This window comes from Chaetodon trifascialis, chromosome 1 (genome assembly GCF_039877785.1).
Source record: "Chaetodon trifascialis isolate fChaTrf1 chromosome 1, fChaTrf1.hap1, whole genome shotgun sequence".
Classification (NCBI taxonomy): domain Eukaryota; kingdom Metazoa; phylum Chordata; class Actinopteri; order Chaetodontiformes; family Chaetodontidae; genus Chaetodon; species Chaetodon trifascialis.
The window spans coordinates 15,155,466-15,175,050 of record NC_092056.1 but is presented as its reverse complement, the minus strand read 5'-3'; the positions used below and the strand labels follow the sequence as shown (position 1 = coordinate 15,175,050).

At 40.5% G+C, this 19,585-nt stretch overlaps 1 protein-coding gene across 1 annotated transcript in view; it reads left to right on the top strand.

Moving 5' to 3' along the window:
• Window positions 1-694: 694 nt before the first annotated feature.
• zfhx3b (zinc finger homeobox 3b) overlaps window positions 695-19,585 on the top strand; it is a 214,270-nt gene continuing 195,379 nt past the window's right edge. Inside the window, exons 1-2 of the mRNA XM_070960027.1 lie at window positions 695-897; window positions 17,457-17,491. The gene's annotated coding sequence lies outside the window, so the exon portion shown is untranslated. The remainder of the gene's footprint in view (window positions 898-17,456; window positions 17,492-19,585) is intronic.

Here is a 19,585-nt window from a genome sequence, read left to right as displayed (position 1 = left end):
GTCAGTCTTCTGGCCCATCTCATGCACACCCAGAGAGAAGAGAAATATAGAATCCAAGAAGGGAAGGCTTTCCTCCTGAACTGAAAGCGGTGACGGCTCGATAATAGGCTAAAACAACGAGCATGAGAGCGAAAGAGTGAGACAGAGAGAGAGTAAGAGAGTGAGCCGGAGAATGAGAGAGAGAGAGGGGGAACAGAGGAAGAAGAGGGGGGCCAAGAGAGAGGGAGAGAGTGGCAAGCATATTATAACTCATCCATGTGGATCACCCTAGTAGATTGGGAGCAATCCCTTGTTGAAATTGTCTTCTAAACACTTAGAGAGAAGGAGACAGAACGGAGCAGCCAGCCCATCTCAGTGTGCCTGTGTGTGTATTCTCACACTGCCTGCTATCCCAGCCAAGGTAGAGAGACCTCTGACAGCCCGCTCGCATGTGTGTGTATTTCACTCCTGCTCGCGTGCGTGAGTGAATGTGAGTGTGTGTGTGTGCGCGCGCTCGTGTGTTTGCGCCGTTGCCTATCTTGCCTGAGCCAGCCAGCTAGTGAGTGTGTGCATGTGTGTTTGAGCGAGAGGGAGAGAGAGAGAAGATGTGTGTGTGTGTGTAAGGAAGAGGGGGTATTATGCACCCTGGATGTTGCCTCGTGCTTTAAACAGCTGCCTACAAGCCCAGGTAGTGCGCGTCGGCTTCTAAATAAGCAGCACATTCACCGTCCCCTTCAGGACAAGAGGCTAGGCTGCAGAGTGTGAAATCAGACTAATACAGTGGCGTAGGGCTGTGCAGGAGCAGGAAGCAGCTCCTGCATGACTTACTTAGGCTAGAGGTTTAGAGGACAAGAACCAGCAGAAGAAAAAGAGGGGATTGGACGTCAGAAAGAAAGGGGAGGAAAAAAAGACAGTAAGGTCAGTAAATCCTTTTTTAATTTCTGCTCTGTGGATTCTTTCTTTCAGTCTACAGTACTTTGAGTACAGTTAGTGTGGTGCTGGGACTGAGGCTGAGGCTGTGACTGCTTTGTTTTGCTGGAGAAAGTATTGATTCTTTGTAAGTTTGTGGGAAGTGTGCTCTTTTTGATCCTGCCAGGTGAGAGCAGATGGAAACACTGGACGTGGGGGGGCTGGCTGAGAGCGGCCCAACTCTTTACTTTGTGTGTGTGTATGTGTGTGTGTGTGTGTGTGTGTGTCAGGGTGTATAGTGTTTACATAACTTTCTGCTTATCCTTATAGATTTTGTATAAAGTGCATTGTGTACAGCCTTTTTCTAAAAAGTAAATGCATGTTTTATTTTTGGAAAAGTTAAGTCAGAGTGTGTGTGTGTGTGTGTGTGTGTGTGTGTGTGTGTGTGTGTGTGTGTGTGTGTGTGTGTGTGTGTGTGTGTGTGTGTGTGTGTGTGTGTGTGTGTGTGTGTGTGTGTGTGTGTGTGTGCGCGCGTGCGCGCGCTGTGATGCTGTGTATTAGAAAAGAGGGTGACTGCATTTAGGGCAGGGGCAGGGTTGTCGCCCAGTTGCACTGGAGTAGGCCAGATTACAGGACTGGGAGTAAAGCATGCGGACAAAAAAAAAAAAAAAGGAAATCACTGTCATCCTCTGTTTGAGTGGACGGAGTTGAGAGTAGATGCCAATGACAGAGTATCCTCCAAACACACCTAACAGTCACTGTCATATGGCGACACGTTACCCAATGAGAGGGTCAGTGCAAACAGGTGCAAAAAGAACATGTGACCATACTCCACGCGCACAAGATGGTGTCCACCGTTTCATCACAGAAAGTTGTATTCACAGTGATGTGCCACTTCTGGAAAAGCATTCAGAAATTTCAGAAAGTTTCTGTGACATTACAGTGCAAACATTTAATGGGGGAAATGTTTCATTCATACCAAAAAAAAAGTAATCATAATTTTTAAGAACTGTACTTACAGTTTATGAATTTCTAATATTAGGCTCTTTGCATGGCACAAAGGGATCATTTTATCCAAAAGAGGACTTTGAGCAGGTGTACAACACTGTGACTAGGTATGGCCAGCATTTAGATGTGTTTAGCCACACGCAAGCACAGGAAAAGTGGAAAAGCCAGGACTACCAAATTGTCAGCAATACTAAAGACATCAACACAAAAATTTCAGCCATCCATCACAGCTGTCGGCTTGTTTCTGTGGCGACAGTGATTTATTCCAGGGCTGAAATCCATTTGGACTCTCTCTCCCTCTCTCTCTCTCTCTCTCTCTCCCTCTCTCTCTCTCTCTCTCTCTCTCTCTCTCTCTCCCTCTCTCTCTCTCTCTCTCTCCCCCTCACACACACTAACTAACTCACTTACTCACTCACACTCACTAACACACACATAAACCCAAATACCATGCACAGCAACTCTCCCAGTGTTAATAAGTGTTGATTTTTTTTCAGTTGCAATTATTTGGAGTCGACAAGTGTTGATTGGAGAATTATCTGTCCACTCACAGAGCTGACATGGCTCTTGGGCAGGTGTTCAAAATAAAATACAATATGTTTTAGTCCAGTGACTGTGGACTTTAGCACTCTTTATTTCACTGTGTTCACTGACAGGGATTTTCATTAGGGCATATTTATAAAAAATACAGACAGAATCTACCCTCACTGATATAAATAGGGTTAGAAACATTAAAAACTTAGTTTTACACTATGCAGTTCAACAGCAACACAAACTACAACCTTCAAAATGACTGTAAACTTAAATCACCACCTCTCTGCCCTCCTTTCAACAGAAACTGAACATTGTTACCTTGTTAAAAGAAAGATTTATTGCAGTGCTGATGAACTGCAATGCATTAGATTTAGGTGTGCCTAATAAACTGGCATCCAAGTGTGCATGCAGTTTCAGAAAGTGTGCTGTACTTTTTCACAGATACAGAGCATCACATTTTTCTTGCTTTCCTATCTTGAATTAAAGGTGTATCCATCCTCCAGCGTTTGCAACACATTGTGCCAAAAACTAGCCATCAAACCCTCTGCTTCATGAGATTTTCCTGCCAAACTGAGAGGAAAGACACAAAATAAAAGAGAGTATTCAACTCCATATTTCCCCCCTTTGCAGTAAGACTACCGTTATAATTAAAGTTTAAATCAAAATGTCATGCAACTATCAGTAGGTGTCTTTTTATCCTCTGTGATACAGTAAACAATATACATAAATGAAGACTGTCACACAGTGATGATCCAGATTCTAAGCTCCATAAATCTCACACAGGAAGTAGAAGGTATTCTTACAAGCGTACAAGACTATTTTTTGACACGAGTATTAGCCATACAGTGTTTTAGCTGTGCTCAAGACACAAGCAGAATAAATGAAGAAACATGAATGAAATCTGATATGTAGATTGCACTGACAGTGTGTTTACTTCCACATGCAGTGTGTGTGTGTGTGTGTTTGTGGGAGAGGATGAGGAGCAAAACAGATGCCTGCTACAATGCTGGTTTGCTCCCCTTTTTCATCCCCCTCTCATTTAATTTCCTCTCCTTTCTCCACAGCTTCTCTGGTATTTTTTCATATGTCAGATGATAACTCGGGTCCTACACTGTGCAGGAAGATTTATCAGTCAACACACTGCCCCTAATATCCCCCATCTGCCAGCAAGCACACCCAGTTCCCTAAGCCAGTGCTCTAGCCCTAAGCCCTGGCCCAAGCCCTCTGACTGCACCCCAGGATCGGTGTGCATGTGTGTGTGTTTGTGTGCGTGCATGTGTGGGCCCCTGCATATACATTTGTTTGTGCATCCAGTCACATGACTGTGCGCTTGTTGCTGCCGTACTGGCTGATGGGTATTTGTGCCACTGCTAACATGTGATGATGCTACTTTTGCAGATGCATGGTCAGGAGCTGTCAGTTCTTAATATGTTTGTCTGCCTGCGCGGCTATCTTCGATGTTGATCTGGGCTGGCCTGTGTGTATCTGGAGTCGGGCAGAGCAGGGAAGGCTCTGCTGTGTGCTCTGCTCAGGTCTGGCCTGTCTATGTCTGGAGGGGCGAGGCTACCACAGAGGCTGGCCAGAGAGGTTGCTCAGGCTGTGTGAGAGCCAGTGCTCTGAGCAGACCCTGCTAGAATGCATCACCTAACACTGCAGATGGGGCATTCACTCACTTTGTTGTCTCTATTTTTAGTGAATCAAGACAAACTCAAATGATACAGAGCAACTAATGAATCAAGTAAAAAGTCACATACATCACTTTGAGACACTGGTCATTTAGGGATTTTGTGTTATTTTGTCTGAACACTTTTTTTTTGCAGTCCAGTTGTAGTGCTAGTCATGTCTGAGGCCTGTGTGGCTGAGGCTGTTGGTGCGTCTGCATAGTGATTGAACTCCAGCTGAGGTCTGGGCCTTGCCATGATAACATGCCAAACTTAGCTCTGCTCCTGAAATCCTGGATTAATGCCTGCTTTAAGAGCTTAACATGGTCAGCCATTCAAACATGCTCTGGATTGACTGGGCTACCTTGGTCGCCCGTTATCTCCTGTAGAGTTTCACAAGTGCACCATCCAGTGAAGGAGAATTTTAGCAGTATCTCTGCGTGTGTCTCTCCATCCTGCACACGACAGCACAGGCCATAAAACACTACTGACCTAAGGAAAACCTTTGCTTATTGTGTGTCAGGACTGACGTGGTATGCTTGTGCTAACCAATACTTTTGGTTACACTTTACATTAAGGTACTCATATTCACCAGTAACCAGTTGCTTTTTAGCATGCATATTATTACCACATTGGCTCTTTATTAGTAGTTATATTTTACTCACTTACTACTGCATTACTCTGTGGGTTAGGGTTATTAAGTTTTAGAGTTTCTTCCTTACTATCAATAAGAAACAATTAGGAGGTTCTTGAGGGAAAACTCTTGCTTAATGCCCTAGTAGTTGTAGAATATGGTCTTGCAGAATAAGGCATTGATAAGTGTTTCACAATGACCAATTAAGAGCCTATATGCTACTGATGTGCATGCTAAAAGCAGCTAGTTAATGGTGAAGAGTTGTACCTTAATTGCAAAGTGTTGTCATGTTTTTGTAATAAAAAATATTTTCTTCTAAAAATTTATATCAAACACAATGTACCCTGTAGTTTTCTGTAGTATAAAAAGGCCCCTTTTCTCTTTCATTTTCATGAAATGTCACTTTCATTGAAATGAATGAATATTTGAAGTTAATAGAATCAATTGCAAATGGAAGAACAAAACAGTCATTTTTAGTCCCACTTTTGCAGTTTAATTGATTCGTCATGTTGGTAATATAATGTTGGATGTTCTGAGGATTTGGGAGCTTACCAGAAATTAGTTTATTTCCTATCTATAAATATGACAAAATAAAAAAATCATTACTGTAGGTGGTACAGTATGGTAAGATCCAAATCTCTTTCTCTCTTCCTTTTGTGTTTGCACCTCTTGGCTCCGTAAGGTTTCTAGCATCCACCCTTTTCCCTTTTCTTTGTATAACATATATTGCAACAAAGCAACACAAGATATTTGAGATGACTTTAAATTCACTGATTTGCTTTTCGGGCTTGTGTTAGCATGTGAATGCTGCCATGGCTGGAAGTGTGTGTGTGCTTTCCTCCTTCAATGAAATAAACTCCCCTATTGGCCCGTCACAAAGAGTGGCATCCGCTCTCCTCCTATGAGACGTCCACCTCAGTGCTGTCAGTGCTGTCGAGCAGCTCGGATTGGATGCCGCCTGCAAGTATTTACTGGCAGTGTTTACTGACGCTGGGAAGAGCCACATCTAAATACCTGTTACTGGACAGTTTTTCTGACTGCACCTATAAGTTTGATAAACACTAAACATGTTGCCACTTTGATGGTCAGAATCCTTCAGATGTGCAGTTTCTAATGGGGATTGTGCTAAAATTGCACAGCCTCTGTAAGTCATGAAACTACTTCAAGCAGATAGAGGAGCTGATGCCTCCAAGGGATTAGTTTAATTACATTAATGTCCCTGATTTGTGAAATTCTGCTTGACATCCTTGTCGCCTCATTTGTTGTTGTTTTCATGTGTGTTTGCATGTTATGCTCGAGGTTCTTTTGCCTTGAATCTCTAATGTCATTGGATGAAAATCCGATGTAATCACGCTGGCCTGCCTCACACAGTGTCTGGAGTAAATACGTATGGTCATTCCACATCTTATTACAGCTGATTACTGCAGTCATGTGCATAATCACTTGATGCTTTTCTCATGTGCGAATAAGTTTTGCACCCTCATCTGTAAGCCCAACCATAAATTGTGCTTTTTCAGCCATGGTGTTTTATCCACTGTGTCACCCATGTCTACAGGAGGAAACCTAATTGTTTGTTTTATTGTGGTGCCTTCTCAAGGATAAAAATAAGAGCATTGACAGTTTACTGAAGAAGTCTCATCATGCTTTGGCCTTCACAAGCAAATTGTCATCTTTTACACAACATTTTATCACAATTTGCTCTTGAGATCTTATATATTGTACTGAATATATTTTAATGGTACTCCTGGAGAGAATAAATACAATTTGGTTATATAATTAGAAACAGTTAAAGCATGATATGCTGAAGAGGGAGCTGGGTGGTTTGTTGTGTTGTTTAGTTTCACAAACTGAGCTTCTGAATTTTCCAGAGCAGAATTTCTCATTGTGATGTACAGTATGGGTGCAGAACAGACCGGAGCAGTGCTATATGTTTCATGGTGTGCTGTGTGTAAGTGTAATGATGGTGGGGTTTGGTGCTATGTTGATTCCATCTTGGCTGTTCTGCAATAATTCAGGAGAGGAGGAGGGGCCGGGTGGAGGAGAGGCACCATTTTACTCCTCCAATCCCCCTTCGCCACCACTGGAATATAATCCGCTGTCTCCTGACCTTCAAATCATGCAGCGCTGCAGTCATTTCAATTGGCCCGGCCGCCATTAGCGTGAAATGTCCTCTAGCCACTCTGCTTCTGCACATGGAAGATTTCCTTTCTCCCAGCATGGTTTCCCTCTTCTACTTTGCTCCTTCCCTCCATCTCGCATTCTATCCACCATGCCCCCTGAAGCCTGGCTGCGATGGAGGGTGGGAACCTCTTGCACTAAGGAAATGAGCCACCACAGGAGATGCTGTTGGTCAAAAGACAGGATGAAAAACACTCACTCCATTAGACTCTGATATGTTTGTGTTGCACTGTGTTCCTTTAGAAAAAACTGTTTTAGAACATATTTGGTTTTACAGCGGCTGTCATTTTAAAATGCCTAAGTGCATGTATGACCTTTCCAACACGTTTTCATCAGGCAGGATGCTAACACGCAGTACAACCGACTTTAAATATAAGACATCTGAATCAGCAGCTGAAATGCTTGTGTGATTTTGGAAAAAAAACAAACAAAAAAAAACAGAGAATTTTTAATATCAATTAACGCAAGGACAGAAATATTGACTTATTCTCATAATCATAATCAAGTAGCGCATCTTCATCTCTGATATTGAGTGTGGACACAGCAAATGCAGCTTTGCAGTGTTAATGACTGACAGCTAGTTTGTGGTCACAGGGTTCGGTGGAGCATGCCCGGGGTATCTCCCCTGGCCAAGTGCATCACATCTTGGGAGCAGCCTGAGCTCTCCTTATCATACTGGAAAAAGAGAAGAAGATATACAGACTGGGGCATAGAAATCACATGCCAAAGCTCAGCATGTGTTATGTTGCCAGTAGATAGATAGATCAATTATTGAAAGAGGACATATTTGATATGATCTGAATATTAAAAATATATCAGAGGGCAAACAACATTCATGGCTGTCTTCAGATCTGTGCTGAGAGATGTGTGTCAAATCTCCAGAGAGAGGCTTTATTCAGAAGGGTCAAGGGGTTCTGTGACTGTTTGATAAGATGCAAGAATATTTTTATTTTATTTTTGTTGTTCATTTATAAAAAGTAGTGTAAAAATGTCAGCCGTACCTTTCAAAATTATGTTTATTATCAGCATGCCTCATAAATTATTATTCCTCCATATTCATAATGACAGATAAATATCCTATGACCTAGAATTCGTCTCACGATAAAACATCATTACACAAACACACATCTCAACATCTTCGTGTTTTTCCTGTTTTCCAAAAGATGTAGTTTTCCTGGTTGAGCGCTGAGTGAATTTGGCTCACCCTGTCACTGCTTATTATGTTTCTGGGACAATGACAGTTGGAAATTTGTACTTCTATATACATATACTGACTGCCTGACTGTGTGCCAGCTTTGGGAAAACACTGACCCAGGTGCAGTGGGTGAACTGATGAGATTTGTTTACATAGATAGCCATAATGTCCCTGGTCTTACACAAGTCCTCATCTGAAACCTTCCCTGAAGTCTATTTCTCCCGACTGGTTGTTATTACATACAGTGTATGTATTTATGATTAATGACCCCACTGGGGTATATCCATAATGCTATGACCTCAAGGTAAAATTGAAATGCATGCACTGGATGTAGAGCATTCTTATATTATTGCCCAATATACTTAGCAGCCATTACATTTGTTGGCACTGGTGAAAATAAAACAGAGGGCTATGAGGTTTCAAATCAACAAGGCCACTCTAAGAAATGGACTTATTGGAATTGCATTAAGTTGATTAGACTGAGAAATGAATACTATTTACAATGGAGCAGTGTTAAACACTCTTGTTTCTCCCAGCTATAGGAGTGCATTGACAGTCAGTCAGCATCAATTAAATTTCCTGATCTGTATATCCTGAGAGGCCGGACTTGTTGTCTCTAATAAAGCCAGTCTGTGGCAGCAGAATGTTTCATTTCCTCTTGGAGATTGCCCTCAGTAATGCAGCGTGCTTATCATAGTCCTAGAAAAAGACTGCAACAACACAAAGTTCTGATGCTTGATACCCAGATCAACCTGAGGCCAGTGCTCACAGCACTTCTAAGCAGCAGTTGGACCCATTTAGCTGCACTGAAGCATGGCCAGTCAGACTCAGAAAACCGCTTGCTTTTCAGTCGGGCTGACTGTGTGTTTGGTTTAAATGTTGTAATGTGCTGTACATTGTTGGGATGCTGCAAAATATTGGTTTATTTTATTTTTTAAGAGAAAAGATGGTATTTTGGGAATATTATGAGTGGTTATATGTGTCTGTTTGTGCAGATGAAAATGAAAAATGGGGTCTGGGAAGGACGGGGTTGTGAGGGGGCCAAGCTGTCCCTGGCCATTCATTCTCTCTGGCCCCCCTGTCTAATTAATGGGCCACATTCATACACGTTATTGCACCAGAGGGTCTGTCACTCATTAATCATGTGACCTTCTGTGCCACAGTTAATGACCTTGGAGGAGTAGATCAGCTGGAGATGGCTGAAGCTGTGGAATTAAATTGTTTCTGGAAGTGGTCATGGTCACATCAGGCACTTTAACAGCCACTCTGCTCAGGCCCTCTCCTGTTACACCTCAGTCTGTGTCTCACCCATAGGTCCTTCCAGGCTCTGCTACCCGGGATGGGCAGGGGAATTTCAGACACTAGGGCTCAGGATTAGAGTAGGCAGGGGATGGAACCAATGTTGAACTCAAATCACTCAGTTATGACTTTATTGGCTGATTTCCTGCATGACCACTGCCTGTCACTCTTCAAATCACTCATAAAAGAACCTACTTCCGCCAACTTCTTAAAAAACTTCTGTCGTTGAAGTTCTGTGTTGCAGCTCAATGTTCAGTGAAGTTTTTCATTGGAGTTTAGTAACTGCATGCTAAAACTTCAAATGCTTTTTTCATGCTTTAATGAAACCCCCAAACTTCATCAAATTATTTTTCACAATGATTTGAATATTTTTATCTGCAAAATAACAGGTTGTTGCTGTCTCTTGAGACTGCAACCTCTTTGCAAATTGTGATGTAATTCTCAAGGATCTGTGCAAGTTAGTTTCATACAGCAGACAGAGTATAAGCCTCTTGTGTCAACTAGCAGTCTGACATTTGCTTCATGCACCTGTCAGGATAAATTAGCAAAATGGAGCCGTGTTAATGTACCATGTTACATACAGTTTATCACAGTATAACATTTAGCTGCAATTTAGAGCTGGAATGATTGTTTGATTCATTAATATGCAGAATGACACAGCATCACTTAACAGCAATTGTGATAATCAGTTTATCTTTTAAGTCATTAATTAAGTATACCTGCCATGCTAGATTGAGACTAAAATAATGCTATCAACGTAGACGGCTGGGTGAAGTGTTTATAACAGTTCTAAAAGAGAAAATGACACAGTTCAAGTCGAAGCAAGTCTGACGCAAGTTTTTAATTGAGACTTGAAAGATTCTGCTCAGGTGGCTTTCTTAATTTCCTCAGACAGGAAAGGATCCATCATGAAGAAAAAACAGACATCTTTAGCGTCTGGATATTAGGGCCACAAAGATAGGAACAATTTCTTCTCTGCTGTGTGATTCTGGCTGCAGCTATCTCTGTTAACTACAGACTAAACCACCATTTTGGTGTAATTAAATATGTAGTGACTTGTAATCAAGCCACCACATCATGCAAGCATGAGTGACATGATCAAACATTTTAATACTGTTAATTTGTCTTATTTTTTCGTTTGTCCCTCTTAGTTTGTTATCAAAGATGACACTTAGTTCACAGCATTTGGTAAGTCAAGAATGATAATGAAAACTCTGATTTATCTGAGGTTAGTTATGACATGTTGTGTGTCATCATGTTTTTAACACAGCACCAATAGTGACTATATAATTTAATGGTCAGTGAAGAGATAAAGTTGAGTGTTGTCAGCATAACAGTGAAAACTGGAGTTGTCTCAGTGAATAACATTATATTGGAAAAAAATCAGTGGTCTAAAGATAATACCCTGGGGTGTGCCCAAGGTGGTTTCAACAATACTAAAAGAATAGTTGACAAAAAAAACATCTAATGTTATGTCTGGGGTAGTCTGAGCTGTACACCCTTACCGTGTGAGGCAGCTGGATTTGCGAGATCACGAGAGTCCATCTCGCCAGGCTTCAAGCTAAGTGCATGTGGCCAAACTACAGTCATTTTGAACCAATCAGCATCCTATGATGAACTACTGGCAGCTGCAGGCGTGGTTTAGGTGTGACAACAACAAAAGAAGCGACTGGTGGCTCCTAAACAGGCTAGCATAGATGCTATAGGATCAGTTTTATCATAACTGGAGCGTATTTCTTCACTCAAAGAAGAGCAAAGAACGGCACTGAAGGCTTTTCTTCAGAGAAAAGACGTTTTCTTGGCAGGAGTCTTACATACATCAAATGATTCGTTGTTCGCTCGTGAGAGATGGTGATAGACAGATGGTTTGTCCAATTACCTGCCAGGTGTTTTTTGAAAGCGTTTGCCCTTTTCCAGGCAGTTTTCAAGGATGACTTCCCAGATGGTTCTGTGTAACAAACCATCTGGTGCATCAGGTTACATTTACCCTGTAATACTGATTCTGCTGTATGTTATTTTCTCCATGTGACCACAAAATGAATTATTGTACATGTTTTCCAAAAATATGTTGGCTTTAAACCTTTAAAGGTGCATTAATTCTTTCATTTCGTTTCACCTTTTAGCATCCTTCCATTTCTCTTTCTGCAAATTACACTATCTGTTATCATGTATTATTAAAAACTATACTATTATCGATATCAGGAGAAGTCTAAAATGATTCTCCTTGAAGGAACGGCAAATTAAGAAAGAGAGGTTATTTTACTGCCTCATGGCTGAAGCAAGTGTGACACTTATATTACTACAGCCACCGTATTTATAATTAACTATTTTGAGAAAAACTAAATAATTCCACCATGTGTCCAGAGTTTAAACTATGATCGCGTTATGGCTGCCACCTCCTTTTCACAATCGCAGCATTAAAATGTTAGCTTTCTTCTCAGTGACATTGAAATGGAGGGATTTTGTTTATCCCCGCCTTTGTTTATTTAACATTTTGCTCAGCGGGGGAGTTTCAGATAGATTGTTTTCAAGACAGTCCCTGCAGACAGCGAGCAAACACTCTACAGCTTCATCAAACAGAACAATCTTCAACTTTCCCCTTCTGCAGTGTGCAGGGAAATGTGACTGAGAGGAACATCATAATGGAATATGATTGAAATGATCGTCATAATTTTTCAGCGTCTGTAACAATATGCAAGCACTGGTTTTTAGAGGATTTATTTAGAACCATGTGTAAGTTTACCATTGCACAGAAAAAAACACATTGATGGATGAAAACATTTCATTTGCATGTGGCAAACATTTGCGAGTTTTGTTATTAATGAATTCACTCGTGTGTGATGGATTCGAGATTTTTTTTATTTTTTTTTTCTTCCTTTTACCAAGAAAGCATCAACAGACATTTGGGCACATGAAGTTCAACCTGAAATACAGAGAGCAAGCTAAAACAAATCTTTGTGAGCTGAAAAGTGAGTTCACCCCTGTATGAAATGAGATCTGAATTGAGCTCATTCCACATTTTGCAACTCCTCTTTGTGCAAATGTGAGCCAGACGAGTTTTGATGGCAGCATGGTAGCTTTCTTTATTTTATTTTTCATTACTGAAATATATTTTTGGATTTGAAAATCCATCGTCAAAAATTGCATGTTCAGTGTCAGCATGCAGACGTCCAAAGCTAGGTGAGGAAAGTCATGGACATTTGCAAATGTGCTCATTAAAACACACATGAAATCACACACACACACATTGACTGTGCCATTATTCTCTCTCCGTCCATACTCTGTCTCTCATCGCTGTCTTCCTTCTGTCTCTCCTTCCACCGTCTTTCTCCCTGTTGCAAGTGCAGGCTTGATTAATATTTTCCACTGTTCCGTAACCATGGCAATAAGGTCACTGCATATGATACTTAATTGAATCTTCCCAGTGCTTTTGTGTGCATCTCCTGTGTCCGGACAATAAAAATCTTCCACTGATGACTCCAACTCCCTTCCTTTACTCCATTCCCCTCCATCTTTCTTTTCATTTTGTGCCCCATGAATTTATTCATTTGCTTCCTCTGCTATCTCTTTCTTGTTCTCCCTTTCTTTCTAGACCTCTCTCTTACCTAGTCTACTTTGTCCTGTCATAGCATTTTACTCTCTCTCTCTCTCTCTTTTTTTTTTTTTTTTATCAAACATTGTTCTCTGCATGCCTTGTCCTTCAGCAAAGAGCAAGATAGTTTCATTCTCATAGTGTAAAGCCAAATTAGCTTTTTTTATTTTTTATTTTTGCTTTGACTTTTATTGTGGAGGTTAATCCATGACAAGAGGGGGTGACTGAGAATCTTCACATCTTCACAAACAAGAGTGGAGACAAAGAGTGGAGTGGACAAAGAGTGGAGGGATGAAGAGGAGGTGGTGGTCTGTTTTGGAGCTGGCTTTTAGCATGATAATCATTAAAAGCAAGTACATGCTTAATCAGTGTGGGATTGCACGGATTCACTGGTGAATCTAATTTTCGCATTCTTTGATTCAGCTTTGTACACATAAGACAAGAGGAATAATGCAAACAGATAAGTCATAATATGAGAGTTTTACAATCAATAACATATCAGTCAAAGAATAAAAGGATTATTTTTGCAGCGGTACTTGGAAGGTCATTTTCCAGAAAAGGTTAATTTTGTTAATATTATGACATAGTAAGGGAGCTGTATTCTGTTCTAATAAAAGTGTGGCAGTGATCTCGAGGCAATCATTAGACTCAAATAAAACAGGGAAAGATAGAGTAAGAGACAAGACGGGGAAAAAGTACACATCAGATTTGACATATGCACCATAAAATAACCATTAGCAGTTACCTACAATCTGAAGTGACAGTCTATCAATAATGTCACTCTGAAAATAGGACAGGTTTGTTGCTGTCTTTAAATCACCAGGGACTCCATATAGCAGAATAGCATGCAGATATAGGAAATGCATTAAGGCTTGATGTTAATGGGTGTGGTGGGAGCAGTGGGACACAGGAGGACATTGCTCACCTCACTGGGTCAAGGGCTTCAGACGCCTGCCTGGCGTGCAGCTCAGTCTACTGTGGTTAAACTCAGCAGCTGAGGTCATTCAGTAGGTCTGTTATTTTGCGTCTGAAATATGTTTTCGTTTCAAAATATATAACATATTTTCTTCATAGTCTTTTGTAGTTTTCTTTTTATTGTAACATGTTTTATTGTAATATATTCTGAATATATTGCAATCAAAACTTGAAAAATATAAATATCTCAAATGTTTTTCTACTTTCATTTTTCATAATTGCAATTATTAATATTCTAACCAACATTGTAGTGATCTCTATATAATACTACTTAATAATATAAAGTTGTACGATTAAAATGTCCTCTACCATTCAATCTAAAGTATGCAACCTTATCTTAACTTTATACAATCCCTTTAAGCATACACAAAGCAAACTGTCACTTTCAAAAATATGCAAACATGCATGCAAACAGGCACAAGCAACTGCACTTGCAGAAACACACACACACACACACACACACACACACACACACACACACACACACACACACACACACACACACACACACACACACTCACTGACTTGCATTCACTAACCAACCCCTTCCTCCCTAATGGGACGTTTGTGTACAATCAAACTTCATGTTGCATATGAATGGGCCTATTAATGAATGGGACATGCACGCAGTGTCTGCAAGCTTTGAAAGCCAAGAGCAGAGCACACTTCTTTTCTATTACCATGTTTAATATGGTAGCACGTGGAGGCTATAGTATGCCCATCTGCTCCTCACACACGCCCCTCAGCCACCCCATTTCTACCATGTGCTGCCGTAACAGGCAGGCATTGTAGCAACAAGTGTCTGCACATTACCACGCTTGCCAGCTCCCCTCACTTGGCAGCGAGCCTGCTAAGCTGGCCGCCCCCTTATGAGAAAAAGACCTGATTGTGCCAGGGGAGAGAGCTTAGGGGGTAGACTGGGAAGAGCGATGAGGAGGGGGATTTGATTTACATACTGCAGTTTAGGAGACACTCATCTGATTTTAAATGGCTCCAAAGCAATTAAGGGTCATTAGTCCTTTTGTTTTCTGTTGTGGCACAATGTAGCAGTGATGGCATCTGAGGCGCAGTGCCCCCTGTGGGGGCTGCCTGTGGGAATGTCAGCACTAACAGGGTCTGTCTCCTACCCTTCCTCCCCATTCATGTCTCCTACTCTGCCATTGACACAGCTTTCCTCTGTGTGTAAACAAACGCTCAGCACCAGCCTGGCACTGCAAGGGAAGCCACTTTGGCAAAGACCCAGCTCTGGAGTATGCAGCTGGTTCAGGAGGCACCGGCTGCTTATCCTAATTATCCTGATCATGACAACAATTTCTTTCATATGATATAATTTACAAATTGTCAGCATTCAATTAAATTTGCTTCTGGCTAAGACATATTTTCACTCAGTAACACAGTGAAAATGTCTGAATGTTCTGAGTTTTACTAGCTACGTAGAGTACAATGCTGTATGATGGTGGATGCACTGTAAATCTGATGTGTTAAATAAATGTAATATCTAAATGCAAATACACTACACTATTTAACACAAATTATGGTTTTGTATCTCTACACAGATGCAGCAATCATCTCTGCATAGATTGCTTTCTATCCACTAAAGTGGAAATGATATGAAATAATTTAAAAGCACTGCCCTGAATATGATAGGAGTCTAAAGAGCGGATGTGATCAAGCAGGTATTTTAAATAAGATATAATACAGGACAGAAACATTGCCTCAAGGTCAATCTCGCAACTGTAATGAAGGCTGGGACATATTCTTCAGCATGCTTATGTCTGTATCTTCCATTACTCACCTAGAAGTCAGCGGTGTGTTAAGCACCCCTGCCACTGTGAAAAGGCATCAAAGGCAGCAAAAAGACAGGTATGGTATAGAATGTGAATGTTCACATGTCCATTTGTGCAGCTGTAAGACCCTCCGCAGTTGATATAGAAAAACACTTACTGCTAATGTAAATAGCAAGGCAGCATAAATCAGGAGCCACGCGCAGCCCGGGAGAATATCGTGTAATAGTTATTGCGAAATGAAGTGGCATTGGGATCAATATCCCACTATATCTCACTCTGGCGTAATGGCGCAGAGGGAAGCTGGAGGCCAAGGGAGTCCGGTCCCTCCACCCCACCATGGGCCTATAAATCTGCCTGACCTGCAGCCCGCTTATTAAAGTGCATACGCAATCGGCAGCAGCCATCCAAAAATACAAGCTTACTTACTGACCTGGAGTCAGGGGAATGGATGCCTTTACCTTGTCTAAGGGCAGGGGTTAAAGGCTGATTGAGGCTGTAGCATCATCACACCGTACTGCGCAGAGAAACAGGGAAGTGTTGGTTTTAGCCCACCATTAATAATACAGATATAATTCAAAATGAAGTCTGAAAGTCAGCACTGCATGGAAAACTGTAGATTAATTTCTGTTGCTATAACAGTAAAGTCAGTATGTTCCATCTGCTTTTTTATATTCTATTTATTAATTGAATTAATTTGCCTGTTTTTATTCATAGCATCTTGAGGCACAACTTTTCCTCTACTGGTGTGGAGCTAGCAATTGTGCTGTCTAAGCTCATCAAAATTAAACCAGAGTATGTTGTTTGCTGTGCTGTCAGAAATTATTTCACACTAAATGAAAGGAGAAAGGAAATTATTTTCGAGGTTGAGATTTTCCTTGTCGAAAATTGCCTGTTAGACAGTAAGTTTGAATTTTGTGACCGCACTGCCACAGCTCGTGGGGTTTGCTCTTGATATGTGTATGTGACAAGGGGACATTCGTCATTCTCTCACACAAACAGTCAAAAAGAAAGAGCAAGAATAAGAAATATCAATATTACAAATACAATGTCCATAGTAGCGGTGGGGAACAAGCTGTTTTTGAAACTTTGTGTATTTGAGTGGGCAGTGTTTTTTGTTTTGCTTGAGGTCCAAGGACTCTAATGATTGGTGAAGGAGGCCTAAGATTTTGGATAACTGAGGAACAATGTGCAGGAGTCAGTAGTTGTTTTTTGTTTTTTTTTTTGCAAAAGTCTTTTGGATGACTCGAGAGTGCAACGGATGTATAAAAGAGGAGTTTTTGATGTACATAAATACATTCTCTTTTCTGAGAAAGAAGTCTTTCTGGTGGCTGTTATGTATTTTATGCATAATATATCTGTGCAGTGTCTTTTTCTTATCCTCAGGTTATAATATAACTTCATAATAACAAACATCTCAGAGCCTGCAGACAGAAATGAATGCAAAATAACAATATGGTGATAATGGCTGTGATTTGCCAGATTATTCAGGTTTTATCCATTCAAACATAAGATCTTGTACAGCCTTAGTACAGCCTTGGGGCAGATATTATTGGTCAGTAAGATGGATGTTGGAAAAATCGTATGAATTGTAATTGTAATAAAGCAACATGAAGAGGGAGACCTGTGGTTCACTTTTGTTTTCTTAGACACAACTATTTGAAGAACAATTGAAGACTGTGGACAATGATGTACTTCTCATGTTTTGCAGGACTGTGAAGGACGGTCTCCTCTGCTTCACAGCTGGTAAGTGTTTCATTGAAACTTTTTTTTTCTTCTTTCTTTCTGCTTTTTTCTTGTCTTGTAGGTTCACCACATGTGTGAGACTTTGGGAGTAAGACTTTCATGAGGAAAGTTTGTGTTGTAGAGATTTAATCTCCAAACAATCTCTTTAGAACTTTACTGGAAAAAAAAAAGATCAGCTCGAGGGTTAGAGTTTAACCTACGAGAGCGGGTGCACAGAAAGTTTTTACTGATATATCCATTACATGTGCATGTCCCATTACGTCTAAACCATACTGTATTGTTGTCAAAAAGAGCATGTTTTTGGAATGAACCATGTCCTTACTCTGAATAATGTGTGAACGGGTGGAACAGATACACTTGATGTATGATTATCTTCATTTTTTCCTTCATGAATTACATTATTTCCTCAAACTGCAAGTAGTGAGTGAATGGTAAAACCCAGCAAACATCCTATCATCTAATTACAAAGTAACTGATTTATTACAATTAATCCTGACGACTGAGATGGCTGACAAGCTCCATCTTAAATACACGAGTAAACAAACAAGTGAATGATTGTATCATTTGTCCCAATGTTGAAGTAAAAAAGATAATCAAAAGGTCTGCATTTATTTCTTGACCTAAAATAAAACAAGGTAAAATAAATATCTCAAACGCATCAAGGAGAATATTACAAAACTGATTATTTTCCAGATATGTATGAATATATAATACAATAACCATTTATATTAGCATATTCCATCTTTTTGTTTACCTTTTTAGAGCACATAATAGAAAATGAAAAAAGGGTCCGCAGGTCATCGCAGTCCAAAGATGTAATTAATGCCGTGTGGTTTTATATTGTGTGTACTTAATAGTGATATAAAAATGTGCAAAGCCTTTTCCCACATTTGTTACTTTAATGTCATATTTCAACAAGTTTAAATCTCAGTCACAAATCATTATCAGAAAAAACAAATCTGATCATAATGTATTATCAGGATAGTGTGAAATGATCTAAATCTTAAGAAAATAAGAGAACATATTGAGTCAGCAAGTAATCTTATGTGCAATGGTGGTTGATTTAATTGTTCTATCTTACTGAAGACTTGTTTATTGATATCTTAGATACGCATTCAGCATTTACATTTTTTTTTTTTTAATGTCAGAGTAGGATTGATTTTAAGGCAAGCTGATAATTACATGAACACGAGCTGTTCTTATGTGATAGCTTTATGATGGCTTAATACGACTGACAATTCAAGCAATCCTTTCTAATTAGCTGTCTGTATTGAGCCGATGTACTAATCAACACCAGTGAAATGGTGTTTTATTTTGTTTAATTCAATAATCTACTCAAGTGTAATTTTATAGCTCTGAAGTGCACTTACATGATCATTTGTTTGATTGCACAAGCAGGCGCGACAGTTCTTTATGGATATGTACGTGCACATGAGTCTGGATAACCATTACAGAGTAATTTAATTGTCAACATCTTCATGCTTGCTTACTGTTCTTTTGAGAGCTTGACCTATCACGAGCCTCTTCACACAAATACACCTCCTCTTCAACCAGTCACTGTCCTGACCTTGAACCTCGCACAGACAGCAGTTCAGAGGGCAAAGATGAGGAGGGTCATCATTATAACAGGGACTGATCCGAGTGGGACCTAAAAAGGATGAAGGCTGGAATGAGTTTGGGTCACTCCAGACTGCGCTTTAAAGCTGTTTGTCCACCTCAGGTGATACTCTTAACAAGATCTGATGTGTGGAAATCGCATGTAGATGTGCACCGCAGACTGACCTTTGCCCTCTGTGTGTGAGGATCTGTGACCAGTGGCTGACCCGTAATCCTCTCCTAAATGGTTTGACAATACAGAGACGTATTGATCTGGTCAGTCTCCTGGCAAAAGGGTCAAGAGCCTGACACACAGCCCGAGTCTGCAGGTACAGTAGTTTCACCATTAATGAGGCTCCACCTTTCCACCACCTGTAGTTGTATGCTAGGCCGCAGTATGTCTGGATCGGGCTTCTGTTTCGACTCTCGGTACAGACAGGCTTCACATGTCAGTTCCTACGTCACTTGCTTCGCCACGTTAATTAAGGTTACAATGAG